The 8,778-nt window shown below is 39.9% G+C and overlaps 1 protein-coding gene across 2 annotated transcripts in view; it reads right to left on the reverse strand.

The window, feature by feature from the left end:
- Positions 1-8,778, reverse strand: part of ash1l (ash1 (absent, small, or homeotic)-like (Drosophila)) — a 181,377-nt gene that overhangs the window by 172,069 nt on the left and 530 nt on the right. The window lies entirely within an intron of this gene.

Raw genomic sequence — 8,778 nt, forward strand, 5'->3', positions numbered from 1 at the left:
ACCAAGTCAGACAGATAGAATCATAGAATGGTTACAGCACAGAAGGAGGCCATTCGACCCATCAAGCTTGTGCCAGCTCTTTGTAAGATGAAGCGAAGTGCTTGATAAACGTCTCTAACCAATCTTTTCCCAGCTCCTTATACGGTTTTCAGAATGACCATCTGTGAAGGAATTCACTGCCTGGTGAAGGTCCTGCTGCAGTTTAAGGGAAACTATACCAGATAGCTGAGAACATGTGATACAACCTGTCAGTTTTGGATATTAAAATATAGTGAGAGCCTATCTACCCAATGTCACACATATTCACTCCCTCCAGTCATACCCACTCACCACTAAGCTTCTTAGCCACGTCCCCACAAACACATACACAAACGTATTTTTAAAAAGTAAATATACTGCAGCAGATACTTAAACTGTATTGTAAAGCTCCAAAATATTCAAGTGGTCACTTACATTGTTACAATGTTGTTTGAACCTCTTATAACCATATCACATAATCCTAAGCATTCATTATTCAACTTGTATAGCATTTACTTACTGAGGTTGGTCAACATTTAAGAGGTATTGTACAGTCCCTACTATACCCATTTGTATGGGAAGTTTCTTCTTTCTCCAAGCCATAGACAGCTTGTGACCAGCAAGCTCCTACCAGGTCTCTGCCAACACTGTTCTGAACCCTAGGAACAGGAGTAGACCATTTAGCCCCTTAAGCCTGTTCCACCATTCAACGAGATCACGGCTGATCTGTGACCTAACTCCATATACACGCCGTAGCCCCATATCCCTTAATACCTTTGTTAACAAAAATCTATCAATCACAGATTTAAAATTAATAATTGAGTTAGCATCAACTGCCGTTTGCTGAAGAGAATTCCAAACTTCTACCACCCTTTGCGTGTAGAAATGTTACCTAACTTTACTCCTGAAAGTCCTGGCTCTAATTTTTAGGCTTTGTCCCCTAGTCCTAGACACCCAACCAGCGGAAATAGTGTCTCTCCATCTACCCTATCAGTTCCTCTTAAAATCTTGAAAACTTCGATCAAATCACCCCTTCTAAATTCCAGGGAATACAACCCTAGTTTGTCTAATCTCTCCCTGTAATTTAACCCTTGGAGTCCAGGTATCATTCTAGTAAATCTACGTTGCACTCCCTCCAAGGCCAATATGTCCTTCCTGAGGTGCTGTGCCCAGAGCTGAACACTACTCCAGGTGTGGTTTAACCAGGGCTTTGAATAGCTGTAGCATAACTTCTACCCCCTTGTATTCTAGTCCTCTAGATATAAAGGCCAGCATTCCATTAGCCTTTTTGATTATTTCCTGTACCCGTCCATTTCATTTTAATGATCTATGTACATGGACCCCAAGTCTCTGGACCGCCAACTGTTTCGAGCTTTTCACCATTAGAAAGTACTCTGATCCATCCTTTTTAGGTCCAAAGTGGATGACCTCACACATGCCTACCAGTTGCTAAATGCCACACAAAACAGTGCAGGATGACTCTTCTGTCAAATTTCCTCCATTCATGGGGGAGGACCCAACCTCCACTTAGTTGCAGCATCTAGTTATTTTTTTAAATGGCATCACCTGGCAACTCCATCCAGATTTAATCATTTTCTCTGTAACGAAATACATTCTGATGAACCTATGTCCTGTTGTCTTGCTGCCATGCGTAGCTGAAAGAAATGTTTCAGGTTTTCTTTGTCTATTCCATTAAGTACCTTACATATCTCAAGGTCCCCCCAAGACTGAAGGGCCCTAGCTTATCAAGCTGTTGCTTATAACTCTTACATACGAACATACATATGAGCATATGAATTAAGAGCAGGAGTAGGCGATTCAGCCCCTGAAGCCTGCTCTGCCATTTGATAAGATCATGGCTGATCTGATTGTGACCTCAACCTTACTTTCCCTACTATAACCTTTGACTCCCTTGTTAATCAGGAATCTATCTGGTAGCATAGTGGTTATGTTACTGGACTAGTAATCTGGACTCATGAGTTCAAATCCCACCATGGCAGCTGGGGAATTTAAATTCAATTAAATAAAATCTGGAATTTAAAAAAAAACAGTATCAATAATAGTAGCCATGAAACTACCGGATTGTCATAAAAACCCATCTGGTTCACTAATGCCCTTTAGGGAAGGAAACCAGATGCCCTTATCCGGTCCGGCCTATATGTGACTCCAGACCCACAGCAATGTGGTTGATTCTTAATCACCCTCTAAAATGGCCTAGCAAGCCACTCAGTTGTCAAGAAGGTAGATCACCACCACCTTCTCAAGGGCAATTAAGGGATGGGCAACAAATGCCAGCCTTGCCAGCAACGCCCACATCCAATGTACGAATAAAAAAAAAATCTAACTCAGCCTTAAAAATATTCAATGACCCTGCCTCCACCGCTCTCTGGGGAAGGGAGTTCCACAGACTCACGACCCTCAGAAAAAAAATTCTCCTCATCTCCATCTTAAATGGGAGACCCCTTATTTTTAAACTGTGGCCCCTAGTTCTAGTCTCTCCCACAAGGGGAAACATCCACTCAGCATCTATCCCTTCAAGTCCCCTCAGGATCTTATATGTTTCAATAAGATCACCTCTCATTCTTCTAAACTCCACTGTCCAACCTTTCCTCATAAGACAACCCCTTCATCCCAGGAATCAGTCGAGTGAACCTTCTCTGAGCCGCCTCTAAAGCAATTATGTCCTTTCTTAAATATGATGTGGAGATGCCGGTGATGGACTGGGGTTGACAATTGTAAACAATTTTACAACACTTAAATAAGGAGACCAAAACTGCACACAGTATTCTAGGTCTCACCAATGCCCTGTACAACTGTAGCAAAACATCTCTACTTTTATATTCCATTCCCCTTGCAATAAATGACAACATTCCATTTGCCTTTGCTGTACTTGCATACTAACTTTTTGTGATTCATGTACTCGGACACCCAGATCCCGCTGTACCTCAGAGTTCTGCAATCTCTCTCCATTTAAATAATATACTGCTTTTCTATTCCTCCTGCCCAAGTGGACAAGTTCACATTTTCCCACATTATACTCCACCTGCCAAATTTTTGCCCACTCACTTAACCTATCTATATCCCTTTGCAGACTCCTTATGTCCTCCTCACAATTTACTTTCCTACCTACCTTTGTGTCATCAGTAAATTTAGCAACCATACATTCGGTCCCTTCATCGAAGTCATTGATATAGATTGTAAATAGTTGAGGCCCCAGTACTGATCCCTGTGGCACTCCACTTGTTACATCTTGCCAACCTGAAAATGACACATTTATGCCTACTCTCTATTTTCTGTTAGCTAACCAAATCTTTATCCACGCTAATATGTTACTCCCTACCCCATGAAATGTTATTTTGTGTAGTAGCCTTTGATGTGGCACCTTGTCAAATGCCTTCTGGAAATCCAAGTACATCACATCCACAGGATCCCCTTTATCCACATTGCTTGTTACTTCCTCAAAGAACTCTAATAAATTAGTCAAATATGATTTCCCTTTCTCAAAGCCGTGTTGACTCTGCCTGATTGCATTGAGATTTTCCAAGTGCCCTGCTATAACCTCATTAATAATAGTCTAGCATTTTCCCTATGACAAATGTTAAGCTAACTGGCCTGTAGTTTCCTGCTTTCTGTCTCCTTCCTCTCCTGAATAGAGGAGTTACATTCGCTATTTTCCAATCTGATGGGACCCCTCCAGAATCTAGGGAATTTTGGAAAATTAATACCAATGCATCTACTATCTCTGCAGCCACTTCTTTTAAGACCCTAGGATGAAGTCCATCAGGACCTGGGGACTTGTCAGCTTTTAATTCTAATAATTTTTTCAGAAACCTTTCCCTGGTGATTGTAAATGTTTTAAGTTCCTCCCTTTCACCTCTTGATTCACAATTATTTCTGGCATGTTACTTGTATCCTCTACAGTGAAGACGGACGCAAAATATCTATTCAATTCATCCGCCATTTCCTTGTCCTCCATTATTAATTCCCCAGAATCTCTCTCTGGAGGACCAACACTCACTTTACTTACTCTTTTCCTTTTAAAATACCTGTAGAAACTCTTACTATCTGTTTTTATATTTCTAGCTAGCTTTCTCTCGTACTCTAATTTCACCCTCATTATTCTTTTAGTTATTCTTTGCTGTTTTTTATATTCTGTCCAATCTTCTGACCTGCCACTCATCTTCACGGAATTGTATGCTTTTTCTTTCAATCTCATACTATCTTTAACTTCCTTAGTTGGCCACGGATGGTACGTCCTTCACCTAGAGTCTTTCTTTCTCACTGGAATGTACCTTTGCTGAGTGTTATGAAATATCTCATTAAATGTCTGCCACTGCATCTCTACTGACATATCCCTTAACCTGATTTCCCAGTTCGCTTTAGCCAGCTCTGTCTTCATGCCCTCATTATTTAAGTTTAAAACACTCGTCTTAGACCTACTCTTCTCTCCCTCAACTGAATGCGAAATTCAATCAAATTGTGATCACTGTTACCTGGAGGCTCCTTTACAATGAGGTCATTATTTAATCCTCATTTTACTACCTTTCCTTCTTTTTCCTAATTCCACATAACAAGATGCAGTCTCCCACCACACAGAGGCATACCATCCAATGGCCCAGAAAGGAACTAGTTAAACTTACTCCCAGGTAGTGATAACCAAGTTCAAATATCAGGCAGCCCTGGAACAAAGACCTACAAGCATACGGATGGAACCATTTGCTCTACTGCCTCAGCTGCTGTTTATGAAGAATCACATTCGATGAGAGGAACTCACTTGTAAAGTTCAGAAGACAAATTCCTACTTGAAGGGGAACTTACTATCAAAAGGATGCAGTAAAATGGAGCAACTTTATAAAACATGGCAACTTTATAATACAGATTCAAACCCAATACTACTGAGTACCTAATCTCAGTCATGTCACTGTATAGAAGCTGCAAGTGGAGCTCAGGCACTCCCTCAAACCTGGGGGGGAAGCTGTTTCAATGTGATTGTCCCACACCTCCTTTAACACAGTGAACTCATATTACAGCATAGTGGCCACTTTTGGCCCATCTCCCCCTCAGCTGTGGCCCATGACAGAAATACTGTTTCAGGTTTCTCTGACCTTCCATTAATTTCCTACCTGGTTGTGGAGGATTAACAGAGCTGGGATTCAGTTCAGTACAGTTCCCAATCCTTCTCAGTTCTCAGCAAAAAAAAGCATAGGAATGTTTTTGGAAGTCAAGCTTATCACCATATTCACAGTCCACGGACCTACAGTTTTAAAAGAATTAGTAATTGGTTCCATAATTTCTTCCCTAACTGTAGGGAAATGCCTGACCTTTACTCCGCATCGGACTTCAGCATGAATGAAATCAGGTGCTGGTCAAATGGAATATTATGGACACAGAAATGCATCAATCACACAGTAGTGTAGCATGCTTTGCAGCATTTGTGAGAAAGAAAAAAGACTTGTATTTATATTGCGCCTATCACGACCCCAAAGCACTTTACAGCCAATGAATTACTTTTGAAGTATAGTCACGGTTGTATCTTAGGAAACACAGCAGCCAATTTGCACACAGCGAGGTCCCACGAACAGCAGTATGATAATGACCAGATAATCTGCCCTAGAGCAAGACACTGCTTGGGATTGTGGTCCCCTGCAGAAGTTGTAACACTACCCTAGCAGTTGTTCCAGGGCAGACCATCTGTCCATCTGCAGTTGCTACTCAGCCTAATATTGGGGGAGATTAAAGAAACCAGAAAATGCCAAAGTCACTTCACAACTAATCAATTACCTTTGAAGTGCAGTACTGTTATTATGTAGGCAAATACAGCAGCCAATTTGTGCACAGCAAGGCCCCACAAACAGCAATTTAGATGAATGAACAATTAATGTGTTTTTGGTAGCATTGATTGTGGGAGGAATGTTGGCCAGGACACCAGGATAACTCTGTGCCCTTCTTTGAATAGTAGCATAGGATCTTTTATATCCACCTGAATGTACCTCAGTTTAATATCACATCTGAAAGATGGCTCTTCCAGCAATGCAGCACTCCCCTCGTATTACATTGATGTACCAGTCTAGATCATGCACTTGTGTCCTGTAGAGTGCCCTCAAAAGCACAAAGAAACACAGGTCCATTTCCTATATTACAACAGTGACTACAATTCAAAAGTACTTCACTGGCTGTAAAGTGCTTTGGGAGGTACTGAAAGGCACTATATAAATGCAAGTTCTTTCTTTCTCTTCACACACCCTAGCAGTATTTGGTAGAATGCACACACTTTCAAAACTTACAGACCTACATGCCAGACAATAAGATTATCTACCAGATAATCACTTTGAAGATCAAAAGACAAAACAGAAATGTCAATGAAATTTTTGCTGCCTGTTCCCATGTTGCGCAATAGCCATTTTTTATGGAATCTAAGCTCCAAATTTAACAAAAAGGCAAACGTTACAAATAATCCTCAATACACTTTAAAAACAGGAGCAAACCAGAAATAAACCTGCTCCTTCTTTAAGGCTTAATGAAACTTTTGAATAAATCTCTCCCATCAGGGTAAAATATGTTCCTTACAGATAATATGCAGCCAGCCATTTCTCTCCTTCACTCCAAGTGGTACAATTTTATTTTAAGTGAAAAAGATTAAGGGTCAACTATTTCACTTTCATTGAAGCCTGAGGTGATGTCATTGTTGATGAATGTAAATGCTTGTAATTTGAACTAATAGCCTTCACTGCAACAAGCAGTCAAGAGATTAACCGTACCGTATTACATTAACCCAGCTCTCACTAATATCTGTAAGATTAAACATGTTTTGGTGAGTAGAATGTTACAATAAAACATTTTTTCCAAGCAAGGCTACTGTTCAGCAGAAACTTCAATGAACACTAAATAAAAATCAGAACAGTTTCATCATTTTATTTAGTTATACTATAATCTCAGGAGGGTACTGTTATTTTTCAATCCTAATATGCTTCTATGCCAAGGCTTAAAATATGAATAGTTCAAATCAACTTTTCTAGGCAAAACATGAATTCAAGTAAACATTTACCACCAGGTTTGTGGAATATGGATGCAACATATACAGGTAGATGTTTACTGGTTTGGAAACCCAGTTCACCAGTTGGCTTACTGCAAATCTAAGTAGGCCAACAGTTAACAGTTTTGACAGCAAAGTAGATATGCCTATTATGGAGTTAGCACATATATACACAGGAACATGAATACTGTTGTTAACTGCCTGAATATTAATTATGGTTTTTCTAACATTGACAGTCACAAATACCCATGTACATGCATATCACACACAGTCAGAGTTTACCAGATGTTAAATTGGGCATGTCATTATAGTTCAAACATTGCTTCTGCTGAACTGGGACTCAGGGTCCGAACTCAATTTTAAATCCAGACTCTTGTTACTTCAGCGAGGCTGTACCAGACATCCTACAAGTACTTTGATGCACGATCTACATAGATCCACTTCATAAGAGTCTGAAGTGTAAACTCGTGAAAGATTTCAGATGACTCCTGACCATTTTTGAAGGGGCTCAGGAGTATTTGGGTCGAGTTTCACACTGTTGCGCATTTTGGGCTGCCAGAAGCCTCGGAAAAAGGCAGGTTTTACAAAGACCTCTCATGTCCTTTCACTTTTAGAAAACTGGATTCTTTTTGCTTTTCCTGGAAATGCACCTGAAAATTAAGGCTTGAAAAGCACCACTTGAGTTTAAATGAAGTTCTAACATCGCATTAAGGCTGGGAATTTTAAAACCGTATCCATCCAGAATGAAAATGCTTCAGTCAACAGCTGGCAACACAATTTTAAATCATGCAATTTAAAAGTAATGCTGCATGTGCACAGTGATGCCTCACTTTAGCTAAATTTAATGCATCAAATCATTTTAGGCTTCAAATCATAGTCACTTAAACAGCCTTCAACGAAAGACAGAATGAAACCAGGCCTTTGGAAAAATCTATGCCTACTTCTCTTTCTTAAAACAACCAACTGAACTTCCCTTTAAGTCAGATAACAACTTCCAGAAAGCAGTCAATCCTTTCTTCGACAGCAATGTACAACAGCTCTAACTTAAATTACTCTGAAACAATCTGTCCACATATTTAACACCACGCATATACACTAAAAGAAATATCAAGGTTCTTTTTATGATCCTTAAAAAGATCACCAGCAGTGTTAGCATATTATAAAAGGGCTTTTCAATTATAAACTCAGATTAACATACTGAGAGAAAAAATGACTGACAAGGTCTGTCAACTCATGGAAGAAAAATCAATACACACAAGTTTTTGGATAAAGGTTAAAAAAAAGAGTGACAGTCATCTACACTGATTTGTACTACAATATGTCAGATCATCCTATCAAAAGAAAAGGTACGAGAAAGACAACAAGGCTGGCAAAAAACAAAAGTTGTGCTAAATTGGTTTAACAAGGTCAGATTGATGAGGGACGGGATGGAAACCTGACTGCTGACCGAGAAGGGAAAGATTTTCAAGTATGGAGAAAACGAATCTGTACAAAAGGGGGGGGAAATGCAACAAGATGCATGCAAACGACACGGAGCAACACAAAACTGTGTGGGGATAGGAGTTTTAATGCATCGAAACCAAGACATAAATGAATAAGAATGAAAAGGTAAAGCACAAAAAGGTGAATGAGGCCTGTGCAGAAATCTCTGCCTGATTTTCACCCCCCTCCTCCCACGACCAGACACTGTCAGGGAATACAGTTAAAACGCAGAACATTTAAAACCA

Source organism: Heptranchias perlo, chromosome 44, assembly GCF_035084215.1.
Source record: "Heptranchias perlo isolate sHepPer1 chromosome 44, sHepPer1.hap1, whole genome shotgun sequence".
Lineage (NCBI taxonomy): Eukaryota > Metazoa > Chordata > Chondrichthyes > Hexanchiformes > Hexanchidae > Heptranchias > Heptranchias perlo.